The sequence below is a fragment of the Thermobia domestica genome, chromosome 4 (genome assembly GCF_964235325.1).
Source record: "Thermobia domestica chromosome 4, izTheDome1.hap1.1, whole genome shotgun sequence".
NCBI classification, from domain to species: domain Eukaryota; kingdom Metazoa; phylum Arthropoda; class Insecta; order Zygentoma; family Lepismatidae; genus Thermobia; species Thermobia domestica.
In genome coordinates this window covers 295,200,005-295,219,663 of record NC_137457.1, presented here as the reverse complement: position 1 = coordinate 295,219,663, position 19,659 = coordinate 295,200,005, and the positions used below count along the sequence as shown (strand labels likewise).

General features: G+C 38.4%; 1 protein-coding gene across 2 annotated transcripts in view; it reads right to left on the bottom strand.

Annotated features, from left to right (window-relative positions):
• The window catches only part of LOC145684203 (armadillo repeat-containing protein 3-like), a 37,102-nt gene extending 19,341 nt beyond the window's left edge, over positions 1-17,761 (bottom strand). The window contains exon 1 of one of the 2 annotated variants that reach the window (XM_081756256.1): positions 17,217-17,761. The gene's annotated coding sequence lies outside the window, so the exon portion shown is untranslated. The remainder of the gene's footprint in view (positions 1-17,216) is intronic. The other variant, XM_081756257.1, reaches the window with a different exon arrangement.
• Positions 17,762-19,659: the final 1,898 nt, after the last annotated feature.

Sequence of the window (19,659 nt, the reverse complement as noted above, 5' to 3'; positions counted from 1 at the left end):
GAATTTTCGAGTCGAGACACGAGTCGAGTCGAGACAGCTCATAAAAATCTCGACTCGACTCGAATGTCTCGAAAATTTTTCTAAAACTTTTAATATTATTATGAAGAAATTATTCACTCAGGAACAGCCTTGAAACCAATTCCAGCATTTATTACTTTAGAAAGGTAGTATACAGAACGGATAAAATTAATAGTTAACCTTCCGAGATCAAGATTTAATTTTCAGCTCAATTCAATTAATTAAAACTAATAATTAATGTCGTGATATTTGATTGTACTTCAAATATAATAATAATAATAATAATAATAATAATAATAATAATAATAATAATAATAATAATAATTGATTATCTAGTTTGTATAAAACTATTATCCGTAGTCTATATCTAGTCTGTATAAGAACATTGCAATAAAGTGAACATCATAAATTGTCTGAATGAGCAATTGGCAGTCTATAGTAATTTAGCATAGTTATAACTATTGTGTTTTTATTTCCATGAACGATATAGGGCTACATAACTTCTGGACAGGGCCAGATTTAAGGGGGTGCAAAGGTGCACGCTACCCCCTTTGTTGTAAATATACCTGTCTAAAATGAGAAGCTAGCAGTGAAAATACCGCGACATTGGTGTGTCGTGAATGGGCCACTGATGTACCGCGAGGATATCAAAACAAAATTATTAATTCTATAGCAATCAAATTGCAAAACGTAGGGGAAAATGTATATTTGTATTGCACATTACTATGAACCTCTACTATGAATCTACAATTTTAAGTTTCATGACGTGTTACTTTTCTGTACATTCTAATGTTGAAAAAAGTATTTGTTATTGTTATGACCATTATTGCTTCTTTATCGTTACAGATTATTTCGTAACTTGAAAATTTAAAATATCATTCAATCCTTTCGATAAATTATTTACATTTGTGTTTTAAAAGTAAAATAGATTTATTTGTTCGTTCGTTATTTAATGATCTTCATTCTTAGTAAAAGGTTGGATAGTTTTCGAAAGAGTAAGCGTATTTTTAATAACCTGAGTCCAACATTTCATTGCAGTTGTTTTCTCCTTTTAAATTAGAATGAAAAATAAGCATAGTGATTTACCACGAGGAAAACCCAGTGATCGAGCTTTCTTCTCTGTGCGAAGGAGATCAGTAATCAAAGAAAAAAAAATACCAGTGTGTTTTATATTTACAAATAATAATATCTATAAGTGTGCCGCGAGAATCCATGTTACACCCATAGTGAGCTGCAAGTTGAAAAAGGTTGGGAAACGCTGGTTTAGAGTAAAGAATAGTAGTAGTCCCCCCCGTATATTGAGCTGAGTCAGCAAAAATTTTTGTGACGTCATAGGTCAAAGGTCAATGACCTTGGCCCAGGGTCAATGACCTAGGGGTACCTAGGACCACCCCCTCTAAATTTTGGCAGGGGTACCTTGGCCCACCCCCTAAATTTTGGCAGGGGTACATAGGACCACCCCCCTTAAATTTTGGAAATTGCCAAATCTAAAAATTTGGTATGGTAGCCTAGGACCATAGTATGTACCTCTATTAGTATTGGGTGTCTATGTCGTTCCCTTTCATGGGTAAAAAATTGCCAAAAATTCAAATTTCGGGGGTTTTTGACCTAATTTATCCCCTTTGATGAGGTGTTATTACCTTATATAGTTATATGGGCGTATACAGGGGTCCATTACCTTTCATAAGACATGGGTATATTAATGCACCCCTTGAAAAATTTGGGAGGGGTACCTTGGCCCACCCCTTCAATTTTGGAAATTGCCCAATTTCAACATTTGGTATTATAGTACAGGACCCTAATATGTATTATGATAAATTTGGATGGTCCACCTCGTTTCCTTTTAGGGGTACCAAATTGCCAAAATATAAACGTAAGCAATACGTTGTACCACGTGTTTGGTTTTTGGCTCAATTTATCCCCTTTGATGAGATGTTATTACCTTATATGGTTATATGGTCATGTATAGGGGTCCATTACCGTAGGAAGTGTGTTATCCAGTATTTTGTTTAAACAATAAACATCATGGAACATAGCAAGAAGATGGTTTTAGTCCCACCAGAAATGCTTCAACGAATGCATGCATCATCATCCCGTGTGAGTGAAAATCGAGAATCTAATCTCGATCGTGAAATGCAATCCATATTGAATACATCGTATCCAAGTGATGAAGAAAAATGGAATCAGTACAATAGAATATTACAGAAATATCTTTATGTGATACGTAAACAAGAAGAACCAATACCACTTACAATTACATTAATGAAACCTGATGGTGACGTCCCGAATGTTGACGATAGCACGAAACAAGAAATTTTAGCCGCAATACCATAAATGTATCGTAAGAAAGCCGAACTACTATTCCGTCGTTTAAAACAAGATGACGCAATTACGTGGGATCATAAAGGAACAGTGTACATCAACGATAATAAACTACATGGATCCAATATTGTAGATTTAATGTGCGATGTGACTCGACCGAGGAAACATTCTAATCCTCAAGGCTGGGAATTGTTTTGCAACTACCTTGCATCGTCAAACACACCTCAAGAATTGATTGGTAATCCACGAAGATTAAACTATATTGTCAAGCATAATAGTACAACAGCATCTGAAGGATCTGCACCACCAAAACCGGCACCTGAATTATTTTCTTCCGGAGAAGAAGAAGAAGAAGAAGACGATGATGATGTTTTAGAAGTCCGACCAAAAAGAAAACGTATCATTCCACAATGGTCAACGTACAAACCATGAACAAAAAGTTGAAATCCATTTATTACAATCCAGCACATCCTGCATCGTTTTCTACTGCAAAGAAATTATGGCAAGCCACAGGAAAATCTATACCTCTAACCAAAATAAAACTTTGGTTAAACAAACAACCTACCTACACGTTACATCGTCCTGTACGTCGTCGTTTCCGTAGAGATTTTTATCTTGTCAACAATATTGATGATCAATGGGAATGTGATTTAAATGATTTACAATCACTTCAAAACTATAATGACAATTACCGCTATATTCTTACAGTGATTGATGTGTTTAGTCGGTACGGGTGGGCTGTACCACTAAAATCAAAAAGTGCCGAGGATATAGTGAATGCATTTGAAATGATTTTCCAGGAGAGGAAACCAATTGTACTACGTAGTGATCAAGGAACTGAATTTACCAACAAGACAGTACAAAAGTTTCTCAGAAAACACAACGTGCAACATGTTACAACAAAGGATCCAGATATTAAAGCCAGCATCGCAGAAAGATTTAATCAGACATTGAAACATCGTATGTGGAAATACTTTACCAAATATCAAACATACAATTACATCAAAGTATTGCCTTTACTTGTAAAAGCATACAATGAAAGTCGGCATTCCAGTATTAAAATGGCACCTGCAAACGTTTCTCAGGACAATTTACTGGAGGTGTGGCATAACTTATACGACAAAAAGCTACAACGTTCAAAACAAGATACGGATTTATCTGTTGGTGATACTGTTCGTATAAGTAAAACAAAACGTATCTTTGACAAGGGTTACCTCGAGAACTGGACTTGGGAAATATTCAGAGTAAAAGCCATTGTACCAAGAAACCCACCAGTGTATCGACTAGAGGATTTAAATCATCAACTTATCGATGGTGTTTTCTACAGAGAAGAATTACAACCAGTACCGCTCCCTTCGACGTTCCTCATCGATAAAATATTACGTACAAGAACAAAAGGTCGCAGAAAGGAGTATCTCGTCCAGTGGAAAGGATATCCTTCCTCATTCAATTCGTGGATCCCTGCAACTTCATTGAAGAAGAAGAAGAAGAATGGAACCTGATCAAGATTTTTACGTTACACTTCCCAGTAATAGTTCCATGGATTATTTTCCAGAAAATACATTGACTTCATATATTACGAAATTACAACGACGTGTAGAGTTTCGCCAGAAATGGGATGTGGCAATTGTAGAGATTCATTATCCACATTCTTTGCTGAACATTAACAGTAAAAACAATAAAATATATTACAAATCATCAAGTAGTAATGATCAGGAACCGTGGAAGGTTGTAACGATCCCTGTACGCTATTATAACAATATACGGGATCTTATTCATGCAATTAATATACATCATAAAGAAACCAATTTATTTATATCTCATGACGCAACTAATAATATATGCCTCATAAGACATCCCAAAAAGGAAATCCATACTTCTGTACAATTGTCACCAAGTGTTAGTTTAATGCTTGGATTTGACCCGAAAAGTGATTTAAAAAATATGGAAAAGGGACAATATACACCGGATGTACGATTAGGCTTACCATCACAAATGTACGTCTATTGTGACATTATTGAATCTGTCATTGTTGGAGATACAATGGTACCCTTGCTACGAATTGTCAACATGGATCCTGTGAATCATACTTTTGGAAGTCATGCAGTACAAATCTTTAATCCTGCACATTATGTTCCGGTGGAAAAAATGAATTTTGAGCAAATACAAATCGATATAAGGGATAGCACAGGTCATTGGATGCCATTCACCTTTGGAACGGTGTGTACAAAACTACATTTCCGTCGTCGTCGTCATGACTGATCCGTATTTGCAATACTACCAAAAACAAGCGTTATCCGGTATCGGCAACGTCTATGTGGGAAGTCCCTATCAAGCAGGACATGGCATTGGAAGTTTCCTTGGTGGCTTATTTCGTTCAGTGTTACCACTTGTGAAGCAAGGCGCTAAAACTGTGGGAAAAGAATTATTAAAATCAGGTGCCAATATGATTAATGATGTTGTGATCTCGAATCAACCGCTGGAAGAATCGTTTCATCAACGTATGCAAGAGGCAAAATCGAATTTACAAGAAAAAGCTAAAAACAAGTTGAAAACTATGCTGGGAAGTGGATATCATAAACGAAAATGGGATGACTGCTCTCAGTTTGAGGTTGACCTTCCAACGATCAACAACACCATCAATCCTACAAAGAGACGTAAATTATCACATAAGAAGAAGAAGAGATCATTGGCATCGTCACCAGATATTTTTGATTAATTCAACGATGGCTTTCTTACATCATCAATCCTGTGAATGTGTAAAAAGTGAATTGGACATTTTTTCAGCATTACCCACGCAAACCAGTGTTCTGGACAATCGTATTATAAGCTACAAACCAATTAGTTCAATAGCTGAAAATTCACCAATAGAATTTGTAGTGAGTGGTAGCAGTGATGAATATATTGATTTACCACAAACCTTATTATACATCCAAGCACAAATTGTGAAACCAGATGGTTCCTCCTTCATCAATACGGATAAAGCAATTGCACCTGTCAATGATTTTCTAAATGCTATGTTTAGTGAAGTACAAATCTACTTGAACAATAAACTGATTTCATTTCCGTCACATAATCATCCATATCGTTCGTACATGGAAAAACTACTCAATTATAGTGATGGAGCTAAAAATACACATTTACAAACAGCAATGTGGTTTCAAGATACGGCTGGTCATATGAACGCAACCACAAGTGAGAACAAAGGATTTCAACAACGCTATGAACTGACAAAACAAAGTATGAAATTCGATATGATTGGACATCTTCATTGTGACATTTTTAATCAAGATAAATTTTTAATTCATGGAGTGGAATTACGTGTGAAACTTATTCCTGCAAAGCCAAACTTTTGTCTCATGGCCGGTGAAAGTGGTGTCAGTGCAAAAATCAATATTCTAGATGCATCGTTGCAGGTGAAAAAAGTCAGCATCAGCCCTAGTGTCAAATTGGCACACAATAAAATTTTACAATCTACACCGGCAAAGTATCCTCTGACAAGGGTTCAAATGAAATCATTTACCATCCCGAAGGATATACAATCCAAAACTATTGATAACCTGTTTATGGGAACATTGCCAAATCGTATTATTGTAGGATTTACATCGAATGAAGCATCCAGTGGAACTATTACCACCAACCCATTTGAATTTCAACATCTAAACATTAATTTCTTTACATTGTACGTGGATGGAAAAGCTGTACCTTCAAAACCGTTGCAACCCAACTTTGAAGAAAATCTCTACATTTCATCGTACCACACATTGTTCTCAGGCTCTGGCATACATTTTACCAATACTGGAAATACAATTTCAAGAGCCGACTACAAGAATGGATATACACTGTTTGTATTTGACCTAACTCCCGATTCTTCTGCTGGAGATTGTCACTATTGGAATTTACAACGACATGGAGCCATCCGATTGGAAGTTCATTTCCAAGAGAAATTAGCAGCACCTGCAAACTGTATTGTGTATGGAGAGTTTTCCTCACTCCTAGAGATAGACCACCAGCGCAACATTATCCTGGACTTTTAAATTACAAGGTACGTATACGTTATGTATTATTTCCATTCACGATGTTGAATACATTACAATTAGCTAGTGCTTTACACGGTAGTCCATTATTCAGAAATCATTTTACCGGGGTATTTGCAAGCGATGAGTTACCCTCACGGATTTCTCTTCCTCTGGCAATCATTGTAAATACAGATCCATCCACAAAACTAGGAAGTCATTGGATTGCAATTTATATTGATCATCGCGGTGTTGGAGAATATTTTGACAGCTATGGCCTTCCTCCTTATGTACCACAACATGTTGCATTTTTAAAACTTCATTGTATATACTATAAATATAATAATAGCCAAATGCAAAGTCTTGGTTCATCCGTATGTGGCTATTATGCTTATTTTTATTTGTGCTGTAAAGCCCAAGGAAAATCTCTGCGTGAAATTCAATATTTGTTCACAACAGTACCCACGGTTAATGATCGTAGACTGTTGCAATATACCTTCCAGGTAATTTTATCATATTTATCATTGTAAGTGTATTTGTTTTATCATCATCTATTTCTATACTAATCATCTTTTTCCTCGTTCTTTTTTACAGAATTCACAATACGAAGCTTTGCAAACGGGTGCTATGCTGCAAAACATGGAAACAAATCATCGCAATCAAGAAGAGGAGGCAGTCTAATGAAGAAACCCAGCTCAATATACAAACATTGTCAATAAGAAAGAAAAAGAAGAAACCAGAAAAATGAATAAAATACAATTTATGCTTATTTATGTGTTTTTATTGTCCATTCCATATACAACGTTATCAGATTCTCCTAAAGAACTGTGCGATATAAGACGAGAACCCTGTGCAAAGTTTCCACCTAATTCCTAGAGAACATTGACCAGGGACCTCGTCGCGCATTAAAACCAAATCATCGATCACGTGACTGTACTACACCCGAAGGGTCCTACCAAATTGAAAGGGGATACCCATCCATACCTTATAACCTTAATTGAGTCAGTAACCGAACACGTGGTTGTACTAAACAAATTTGGTAATAGGACCACCGAAACATATTGAGGTCCTGTACTATGCTTCAATTGGACAATTTCAGTGGACCCCCCATTGCCAAAATTTAAGAAGGGTGCCCATGTCTTATGATAAGAAATGAACCCCTGTAATCATAGAATCTCATCAAAGGGGATAAAATGGACCAAAAAAACAAACACGTGGTACAACGTTTATATTTTGGCAATTTTTGTACCCCTAAAAGGGAACGATGTGGACCATCCAAATTTATCATGATACATATTGAGGTCCTGTACTATAATACCAAATGTTGAAATTGGGCAATTTCCAAAATTTAAGGGGTGGACCAAGGTACCCCTCCCGGGGTGCACCAATGTACCCATGTCTTATAATAGATAATGGACCCCTATACATGACCATATAACCATATAAGGTAATAGGACCTCATCCAAGGGAATAAAATGAGCCAAAAAACCAAACATGTGGTTGTACTAAAATTTGGCAATTTTGTACCCCTAAAAGGGAACGAGGTGGACCACCCAAATTTATCATAATACATGTTAGGGTCCAATACTATAATACCCAATGTTGAAATTGGGCAATTTCCAAAATTTAAGGGGTGGGCCATGGTACCCTTCCCGGGGTGCATTAATATACCCATGTCTTATGAAAGGTAATGGACCCCTATACATGACCATATAACCATATAAGGTAATAACATCTCATCAAAGGGGATAAATTGAGCCAAAAACCAAACACGTGGTACAACGTATTGCTTACGTTTATATTTTGGCAATTTGGTACCCCTAAAAGGAAACGAGGTGGACCATCCAAATTTATCATAATACATATTAGGGTCCTGTACTATAATACCAAATGTTGAAATTGGGCAATTTCCAAAATTGAAGGGGTGGGCCAAGGTACCCCTCCCAAATTTTTCAAGGGGTGCATTAATATACCCATGTCTTATGAAAGGTAATGAACCCCTGTATACGCCCATATAACTATATAAGGTAATAACACCTCATCAAAGGGGATAAATTAGGTCAAAAACCCTCGAAATTTCAATTTTTGGCAATTTTTTACCCATGAAAGGGAACGACATAGACACCCAATACTAATAGAGGTACATACTATGGTCCTAGGCTACCATACCAAATTTTTAGATTTGGCAATTTCCAAAATTTAAGGGGGTGGTCCTATGTACCCCTGCCAAAATTTAAGGGGTGGGCCAAGGTACCCCTGCCAAAATTTAGAGGGGGTGGTCCTAGGTACCCCTAGGTCATTGACCCCGGGCCAAGGTCATTGACCTTTGACCTATGACGTCACAAAAATTTTTGCTGACTCGGCTCAATATACGTCGACCCCTACTACTAGAATAATTGGTACACTCCCTCCTCCCTGCTCTCTCTCTGCCTAGTATATTTTCTTTATTTTATTGTCTCCGAAACACCATTCCAGACAAATGCTTTTCGGTAGAAAAGTTAGAAACAAACCATCCCGCTCTTGGACAAAGTGGGCAACATGTGGTAGTCAGGTCAATGAACCTGCTTTGGAAATTCTCGTGCAATTTAGGTTACTGAGAGGGTGTAGTTTCTTCAACTAAGCCGCCTTCTACTATGGCTCGTGCCATAAATAAGTCACCGTCTGATCATATGGGAAACACCGCTAGTTGTCCTTGCCTGACATCTGTTTCATATTCATATAGCAAATGTTTTTTTTATAGACGGTGTTGTATCTATCCAGAGAAATATCATCCGCCCCTGTTCCCATTTGAAATGTTGCGGTTGACCCCCTTGAGCCTTATGATGGGAGCCCTGGGTTACTTGCTTCTTACAAAGTTCTCTTGGCCCTCGACATGAGTACATTCCTGTGCAATTGGATTTGCAACATCTCTTTTCGCTTCGCAGCAATTTGAGATCACATTGTTCGATGCCATGTTAAGACAGCACATATTTGTGGCGTCCATTTTGAAAAACATGCTTCATATAGCAAATGTTTCCTATATATGTTGTTGCACATTCCATGATCAATCGAGAAAGGTAACACTCGGTCCCTGTTTCCTTTTGAAAATTTGAAGTTGGCTCCTGGGGCCCTATGTTGGGGATCCTGGGGACACTTGCTTCTCACAGACTTTTATCACCCCCTGACATTGGTACATTCCTGGACAACTGGATCCGTCACATTTTTGTTCGTTTCGCAAATCTTTCAGGTCACAAAGTTTGATGGGATACCCTGCATATTCCCACATACGACCCAACCATGACATAATGTTCACTACTTCTATTATCGGTTGTTGGCTCAACCCAACCATTTCATGTTCCCCGACTTGACATTACCTCAATCACTCTAACATTGATGCATTCCGAGTGATGAGGGCAGGTTGTAATGACCCGCATACTCGGCAGGAGAATTTCGGAAACTGCAGGACTTATCGGATGTTCGAGGAGTGCTGTGGTGAGTGTCTTCAACAAGTCGCGAAACCAAGGGAAAACGACGTCCAAACGTCGAGGGGTTGGGCGCCCCCACCTCATTACAGATGTCGGACGTCATAGGCTGGGCAGACTGGTAAAACAAGACAGGCAGCGAACTGTGGCAGAACTAACATCATACTTTATTACTGGGCAAAGTACAAGTGCGTTTGAACACACAGTGCACCGAACACCCCTAACGATGGGCCTCCGAAGCCCATGTCCCATCTATGTGCGAATGTTAACACCACGACATCGACAACTGCAACTGAAATGAACACATGACCATCGTCATTAAACCTTGGCACAGTGGCAGAGCGTTGCATTGTCTGATCCTTCCCGATACCTTCTTCATCATGACGATGGGAGGGTGCGAATTCGTCGTGTTTCAAGAGAACAGTTCTTTGACACCTGTACTGCGGGACGGAGACAAGCTGGCGGTGGCTTAATTATGCTCCGGAAAACATTCACGTGAGCATCTATGTGTCTAGTGAAGCTCGAGCAAGGCACCATGACGGCCAAGGCGTATCACACACTGCTTGCAGACGACGACCATGTTTCCCAACGGTAGTGGCATTTTTCGAAAAGATAATGCACCATATCACAAGGCCAGGATTGTGATGGAGTGGTTCGAGGAACACAGGGACAAGTTCCAAGTGATGTGCTGGCCGCCCAACTCGCCTGATCTGAACCTAATCGAACACAAATGGAATGTGATTAAACATGACTTCAGAGCGCATCGCCCCTCTTCCCGGAATTTACGGGAATTAGATGACCTGTGTGCAAGGGCGCCGATCCTGGGGGGCCGAGGGGGCCCGGGCACCCCCAAAGCTCATGTGAGCCCCCGCATTGTATTTATGAATATACAATATTTGGCATAATTTGAATACAATTTGTCTTAAAATCCTCACATATATGCCTTCTGCATCTGAATGCCCCCCACATTTACAGAAAAATCGGCGCCCTTGCCTATGTGTACCAATCAACTCTCTCCAGTGACCTTTCAAGGATCATTGCGTCCATGCCAAGACGCGTCGCCATTGTTATCCGTGCCAAAGCTGGACACACTGACAATAAGGTAGGTAGTCATAATATTCTGGCTCATGTGTGCATATATTTTAACTCGTATATTTTGTCTCGACTCGAATTTCGAGACGTATCGATTCGAATTCGAGTCGAGTCGAGACAGAGACTGTCGAGTCGAGACAACATTTTCTCGAGACAGGCTTAAATCTCGACTCGACTCGACTCGAATGCATCCCTATTTGCTTTGTCGAAGCTCTGAAGAGCCACCTACTGTACAGATCGGTGACGAGTTTTAGTTTTCCTTCTTTCTCCAAATTCTCGACTTACGATTTCCTTCTTTATTATACTGATGAGTATTATTTCGTCAGACTAATCTAGCCAAGGGCGAACGGTACTACAAGTTTGGCAAGAGGACTGTCGCACCTTGACTACTATCCAAACGAGTAGTCATACCTTTCATTAATTATCACATTAATGAAAGCATTTAGCAGTTGTTAACTCATATACACTTTGGGCAGCACACCACGAACGGATTTTCCAACGGCGGACCCACGGTCAGTTTCTGGTCGCAAAGCGAAACGTACGCATCCAGGTCTTCCTCAACTGGTAACCGGCCCATCCGCGAGTAGCACGAAGGTGCGACCACGGAAGGACCAAACATCTACCAGCTCCAGTACGGCCAAGGGTCACAAACGTCAGGATTCTGCAGAGTCAATTGAGACAGTAGCATCGGTAGTTTCTAACGCCTCCGTCCACTCCAGACTGCCTCAAGCATCCAACAAGAATGCCAGCTACGCCAATCGACTACGGCGCTCTCCACCGGCCAAGAAACAATATGTGGATTTATCTACAGCGTCGTAATCTGACAGGATGGGCATCGGAACATCTCACATTGACGATCTTTCAGTTCCAATTCACTCCATGCTGCTTACCAACTTCGACACGAGGTTTAATAATGCACGATGGTAGCGATCCAGCTGCTCAAATATTTGCCACGTGCTTCTATTTCGCAAATCGTCCACACTAGGAATGGAATAATTCTCGAAACTACTTATCGAAAACTTCTAAGCACAATCAAGAACAAAGTGCCAATTGACAGCTTTGGCAAGAATGCGCAACTCCAGTCTCTCACTTCGTCCAGATGCAAGCACCCTCCACCTCCAAGACATCCGCCGAAGCTCTCTGTCGCCATCCGTGGAGTGGACCCTTCTTACACAGATTTAAAAATCCAGGAAGAACTCAAATTTGAAGGTCACACTATTCACATATTTTTCAGATCTATTACGAACATCTTATTTTGGTTTCCACGTGAACCACTACTCCTTTCACGTCTGAGTGTTCCACCATCTCGTTATTCGAGAAGCTGAGTAAATACACTACCATCTTGTGTGCCCTGCGACTCCAGTTCCATCTCGGCATTCGCCCGTGGAAATTCCGATTGGAGAAAGGACTTCAATCTCCGAAGGAATTGGTATCGAGCTGCTGGTTTTACCGGTCGAACCTAGTCAAACGCATTCTGGGAATTCTTGGTTGCAGTGAAACATCTCTTTTGCCATGCCACGCTCGACTTGGACTTCTATTAGGCTCGACGATACCTCAAGAGGCCAATTGGAATTCCTTAATATCCGTAGGTGTTTAACTGCGAGGTGAGTAATTTAACTTGTTTTGTGACCTAAATTGTGCGTCTTGATTCTTCGCACTAACCCAGAATCATGTACTCTTTTGTGCACTCAATATCTGATTTCAATGCTTGTTCTTTTCATAAAGTGATTCTATAGCTTGAGTTGCTAGCGATAACTACCTCTTCCGTTCTTTGTTTTATTTGTTAAATTGTTATTAGGCTAAATTATCTAAGCCGCTAATGAAATGAACATTTCTTTTGATTGTTTAAGCATAGCCCAAGCCTGACTATCTCTTGTGAATTACATATTCGAGGTCCATTAATTATCAATAATTCTGTTTTACATTGTATTAGTTTTTACTTAATTCTTTGTTGTGTAGAAAGTGCCTAATTGCGGGTTGTAAGCCAAGCTGTTGTCCCTGCCTTAGCGCTCAAATTAATCTCCTCCTTGTTGGGCTTCACGCTAGCTGGTGAACCCCATGAACCTCCACTGTCGCATTGCATTGTGGCATACACCTGCGGGACACTCGTAAATCAAAGCTCATTTATATTCTCATAAATTCGTGCTATGACCTTTGTGACTAATTGTTTTCAATATTGTCATAAGTAGGCACTCAAAGTAAACTCTCCCCTCTGTTGATCCGACCACTCCGCCGACAACAAAATTGGTCGGCAGTTGTTCGAACAGGGCGGACCTCCTCTTTATCTTAAGGATTTAATTGTTGAGCTGAGAGACAGCTCGTGTCCATTGCATTTTAACCGTCAGGCGAATTTTAAAGTAAATGATATTCTAAAAACCTTTCTCATGGTCATTTATTAACAACCTTCTCTCACATAATTTAGGCAACCAACGGTAGAAATACGCGTCGCTAATTAACCCTATTATATTCGTGATCTGTCGTGGGATAATTTCATAAGTGGTCGCAGCAGTTTTTATCACATCCTGCCACCGGCCACGACAGGTTACTGTGCCGGTGCACATAACACGCGCACTTCCAGCAATCTCCAGCAGCCACCAAAATGCACCTCCTATGACGTACAATACCCCGGCGTACATTTATAAGTGCAAAGCAAAAACGGAACCCTCTCAAGAACATTCTGAACTCATAGTTCTTTCTATGACCTCCGGCACAGCCTAAAGACACATCAAATCCACTCGAATCACCCGTTACACTTGATCATCTTCTTACTCTCATAACACTGTCCTTACAAAACATACATCCATTCATCCGACCTCATATAATTCAACAAATCATCCATTCAGTAAAAACCATTCCATTCAGTGTCATTCATTTTTTATGTCACTTGGCAATGCCGTTCATTTTCATAAATTTCATAATGCACCGATCGCATAATCTCATGGCATATATGGCATCATGGCTATAATTTTTTTCTTTTTCGCAACATCCGTTCTCTCCCGAAAAACAAACTGCTTTTTGAACAATTTTACTAAAAGAGGATGTATCTGCATTCCTCTTGAATGAAACCTTTCTTACTTACTCTCCCTGCTGTCGTATACCACGATATACTATGTTTCAAGCCGAAAATCCAACACCGGCTGTCCGAGCAAATGGAGGAGCTGCCATTGGGTTTTCCTTTCATTTTTCTTTTCGTCAGCATCAGTACCTTACGACGCCTTAACCGGAGTATCTTCTCACAACAATTGACTTTAATTACATTAGCTACTAGATATATCAGGACTCAGTCAGGGAAGTAATGCTTTCGGAAGTAGGAACTAACTACACGCTTATGATTGGTTGGCGTTACTCGTTTCTTGGCACGCAGCTTACATATATCAGAAATCAAACGCTTGCTGCTTTCGGCCCTCGTGGCCGAGCGCAACGGACTAGTAATGGAAATCTCTTTTTGCGTGGGTTCAAACCCTGCCCAAGAAAAGTTTTTTTAAAAAAATTTTCATATCACTTTTTCCATTAAAATAAGATGAAAATAATGTTCAAAATGTGATTTACTTACTTCTGTGCAGATAAGTAGTAGTAGGAACGGGTTAGAAGCCCTACAGGGCTCGTTTTGTTCCACCTTGGCCCCATGATATAAATTTTGTTACCAACTTAAAACAAATTTTGTGACCAACTTAAAATAACTGACTAGCGTAGCGCGCGAAAAAAGTTACTTCCGTGAGTATTACTCTCCCGAGCGGGTCGTGATATATCAGACCAGGTCACCCATTTCCTTATCAATTTGTGCAAAATATCCCTAATAACTACAGCACACACATTAAGAAATCATATATAATAACTTTTTTTTTTTAAAGTAATAAGTAGAAATTTGTTGTAACTCTCATTGAAACGTTTGGGTTGTGAGCGGAAAGAGCAAGAACATTTTTAACAAATGAATTTCTTTGCAAACCAACAACAATATTGATTTAATAAGGGCCCCCTACACTTTTATGGGGCGCAGCGTCGTTTACTCTTTTCCAACTCTCTTTCTTTTTGCTTCCTCGTTCGGCGCCCTCTTACTACCAGCGCCCAGGACGACGGCCCTGCTCGCCCGCCATAGGTACGGCTCTGCAAACTCTGCTTTCCATTTATTCAGTTTCTACCTTTTTTTAAAAAAAGAAACATACCGTAAAATTTTAGTTGACTATAAAAAATGTCCCCATTATTGAGTAGAACAAAGAGAAACAAAATCGAATCAAAGTTTCTTAATTCATAAATTCCAACCTGAAGTCAGAAGAATGAGACTGTAAAATTTTGACAACAGATCAGCATATCTGTCCACAACCAAAATATAAAGGTCTGCTTGTTATTCACGAGATTCGAACCTAGTAGCAGTGGGGAAAAAGCTCTGTGTGAAATACAAGAGTGCTTTTCAACTTTTGTAGGAAAAAAAAAACACACACACACACACAATGGGCAGGAAACATCAGCATGCATTAAAATTACATATTACACAATTTTATGTAGCAAATATATGTATGACAGTATTACTATTTATGTAAAAAAAAATCGTAGGAACTTTTCGGTGAAAAGTAGAAACATTTTAACTTCGTTATAGGGACTTAGCCAAAATATTGTTGGCAGCACTACTTCAGTAAAAGCACAGGTGCAGGAAACTTGTAATCAGTGATGCCAACTCATGGGGAAAGTCTCATTTTGTGGAATTTTTTGGCATTCATTTCTGGAAAGGGACAAAGGGAATTTTCGTCGTAATTGGGAGCAAATATGGGATTTTTCATCGACAACAACCAAATTCTTTATGGATGGGAAATAGGCCAATGACTCCTCAATAATCTTGACATCAGTGTTAATTATCATATTTTGTTACCAGAAATTGTATGCTAGTGCAGAAGTAACTCCAAGAGATGTAAATTGTGCTCAAGTAATTTTTAAATACAAAAAATGTAATTAATGGAAAAAACTAAGGCAACTCTTTATTTTGGGCAAGGCAGTGATATCCTGTCACTGTTAGTACTATTCACAGGTTGTCACTGATTCCTTACTTTTGCTTATTCATATATATATTTTCTCACTAACGTCGCTGCTGTTTCTGCTTCACATAGTATTGCCGAGCGAGCGTGAGCAAGTGAAGACGGGTTAGAGAGCCGCAGGGCACGTTGTTTTCTGTCTTTCGTTCTTGAGAACTGTAACTGTAACTGCGGGAACAGGTTCATATGAATCGGTTATTGTCACTGCCTTGCCTAAAGTAAAGACTTGCCAAAACGAAAATGCAAAATGAAAAACAACCAACTTTGAAAATGTTCTACACGAAACGACTGGAGAACGTTCTTCTAGTATCCTTTCGCTCATTACAATATGATGACACAAAGGAATTATCAAAATACTACATCTGATGATAACATTTTAAACATTTTGAACTGTCTCTTTCAATTATGAAAAAATAATTTTTCACCAACTACTTGGTAAGTGCAAAGGATCGAAATTTACTGGTAGATTCATTTTCCATGTTTCTTCTAAAATTATTTTTAATTTTGTGAGACATTCAAAAGCTAATTATAACGTGAGAATTTCTGCCTTGAGATGAGATTTTATAATGTTTCAAGTTAGTGTCACTGCTTGTATTGTGCTTTAAGTAATATGAATTACTTCTGACGTATAATTAACTTCTAACAGTAACACACTTTTCGTTAAAGGATGCGTACATGCTTTGATGGATTCTAATATATTAACCCTCGGAGTACCAAGATGGGGTCAATTTGACCCCAGCGAGACATATTCTCATTTCTTATTGCTTTAAAGTAATATATGCTGAAATGGTATTTTAGGAATGCATCTATAAGAGTCTCTTGCATAATTTTGTACACTTAACAAGTATCGTAGAGTCTAATTAGTCTTTTTATTTACAGAAATGGAAAATGGGTTCAAAATGACTCCATCTTGGTCAATCATGGAATAAAAGAGTTTTCAGTCATATTCCGAGAGGGGGGAAGAAAAAAATTTCATCCCGCCAAATGTAGATGGCGCTGAGAGCATGGCACTTTTGTGCAAGTGACTTTGGCGCTAACCTCATTTTGTTAGTTACTCTTATGTGGTACATTTTCCTCTTTACAATAAATGTTCATCGCTTGTATTGTAACAATAGAATATTATTTGATCTCTTTGCTGGCTTTAGTGTCACAAATACCTAGGGGTCAAATTGACCCCATTTTGGGCATCTAAGTAAAATTTATATCTTAGTACTCCAAGGGTTAACACTTATATAAAATCTCTATGAAACTAATGGTATCCGGTTATATAAAATATACGTTACCTATATGGACATCAGTGAATATTCGAAGCTTTAATTATTCCAGGATTTCTCCACAGCCCCCAGACAAGTAAATACACAGTAAGATGCTTCCAACACAAATAGAAATAATATTCGTATAGACATCAATTATAAGATAGCGCATTAAAAAAAAAAATGTTTCTCCTTATGATGTTTGCATAAGAACAAAAAAATAATTGTTGAAATATTGTATTATTGTCAACAATTACTGTACTGTTGTTATTGTATTATTGTCAATATTTTATTTCTTATTTTCATGCTTTCTTTGCTCTGTACTAGATAGTACCAGTGATACCAACCTGAAACTTTACAAAACTCCCATCTTTAGAGGCAGAAATTCCCATTTTGCACTTGAATTTCCCACGTTACTCTAAATACAAAATTTCCCACGTTATACTAAATACAAAAATTTAACAACTTACAAAATATGAAAAATGAATTTACTCTATGACATGAATTTTCTTCAGTATATGAGTTATTTATCTATAAGCTTCGATCTTCAACGTTTAGGAATAAGAATTTTCCTTACTTCAAAGAAAGAACTGAAAATATGGCCTATGTTTAGCAGAAGGGGTCCAGATCTTTTCTCTAAAAAATGTTATAATTTTGGTAGTTTCTGTTCACATTCGGTTAGTTTAGGGTAGGGTTGGTTAGTTTAAGTTAAGTTAGGCTGGTTTAGGTTACGTTAGTTTAGTTTAGTTTATGTTATATTAGTGTAGGAGTCCCGCATAATTTTCCAAAAAATGATAGAATTTCGGTTATTTCTACTAATATTACGTTAGTTTAGGTTAGTTCAGGTTAGCTTACGTTAGTTTATGTTAGGTTAGGTTAGATTTGGTTACGTTATGTTACGTCTAAGTACTTGCATCACTCATTTCTCCTGTAAATTTTGTGTTTTTTACGTGCTTCTGGACCCCTTGTACTAAACATACCCCGAAAATATTGACGAAAATAACTACATTTTATTGTCAGAGTTTAGTGTTGCCATCACGTCTTTGAGGCATCATCTTCTGTTCAATGTGATTATAATAGGAAAAATATATATATTCTCCACTGAAGAGAATCTCCACTCATTTCATGTTGGACATTTCTGAAGTTCTGTTCTTTTTTGTTTGCTCTTTTACTTTCTAACGTTAACTATTTCTTTTTATTTAACCACAGCTAATTTTGTAGGCCTTAGTAAAGCACGAAAAATCCCACATATGCTGCCAATTTCCAGGAAATTTTCCGTTATGCCGTTTTAAGAAATTAACATTTAAAAAATCCCACAAAATGGGATTTTCCTCACAGGTTGGTATCACTGGATAGTACTCATCTGTTATTTTATTACTGCCAAAAATTGATACCTTCCAACTGTTACGTGTTGCAAATTACGCACTACCTTACCTTCTTACGTTTCCAACCAGTACTATAAACAACGCTCTACTACAGTAGCCCTATTATGTAAATAAACGTTTAGAGGGCGATTGGGAGCGGAGTCCTATACATACCCGTGGAATATCAAAAATTACAAAACGCATAAAAAATACTTCTTTCTTGTACAAGGTTCACATAAGGAGATATTTGTATTAATGAAAAGTGAACTTCTATTACCAGGAAATTCACTCTTACTGCCTTAGAAAGTGTTTCTTAAAGATGGAGTTGTATTAATGTTGGCAAAATGACTTTAGGAGGGGTGAGTATACACTACAACGTGTGCGCATATGGCATAAAAACTGCAGTGCATAAAACAGGAATTAACTTAAAACAAAGCAACTTGTGCTAAAAAACACGAATGCCACTTAACCCATTCATGGCAGGAGGGCAGCGAGAAAATGCGTCCGTAGGGGGAAAGGCACGTCAGTGACAATGGGTATACGAACAAACGTGGATAGTGGAAAACACTTTATATGGCATAAAACACATGTCTTCTATGTGGTACAGCTTTGTGACATTTCCATGATCACTTTGTACGCTGCCTTCATATAGCACTTTCCATTTTGTATTTATATCTTATTATACATGTAAGAGGTAATATTCCGATATATTTTGATATGTTTCAATGAAATGGTGGAATGAAGGAAGTAGATGGAAACGGGAGAACCCCGAGAAAACCCATGCACACTGTGTTTGACCACCACAAACCCTGCTTGGCGCGAGCTATGATCGAACCAGGGACGCCACGCACAAGAGCTGAACGTTCTACAACTGAGCCACCGCAGCACAGAAAAGCGAAAATGGAGATATGATCGAGATTATATAGAAAGTCCGAAGGATGACGAATTTTTGAGTTGAGTTGATTTTAGTTAGGGTTCCTTTCAGCAACGAGGCTATATGAGACGTGGACCTACTGATTAACGTGGAATCCGAACCACATGAGCTCCCGCCGGGGACGAATTTTTTAATGTCAATCTGTTTTATGTCTTGTGTGCTTTTGATCTATAGT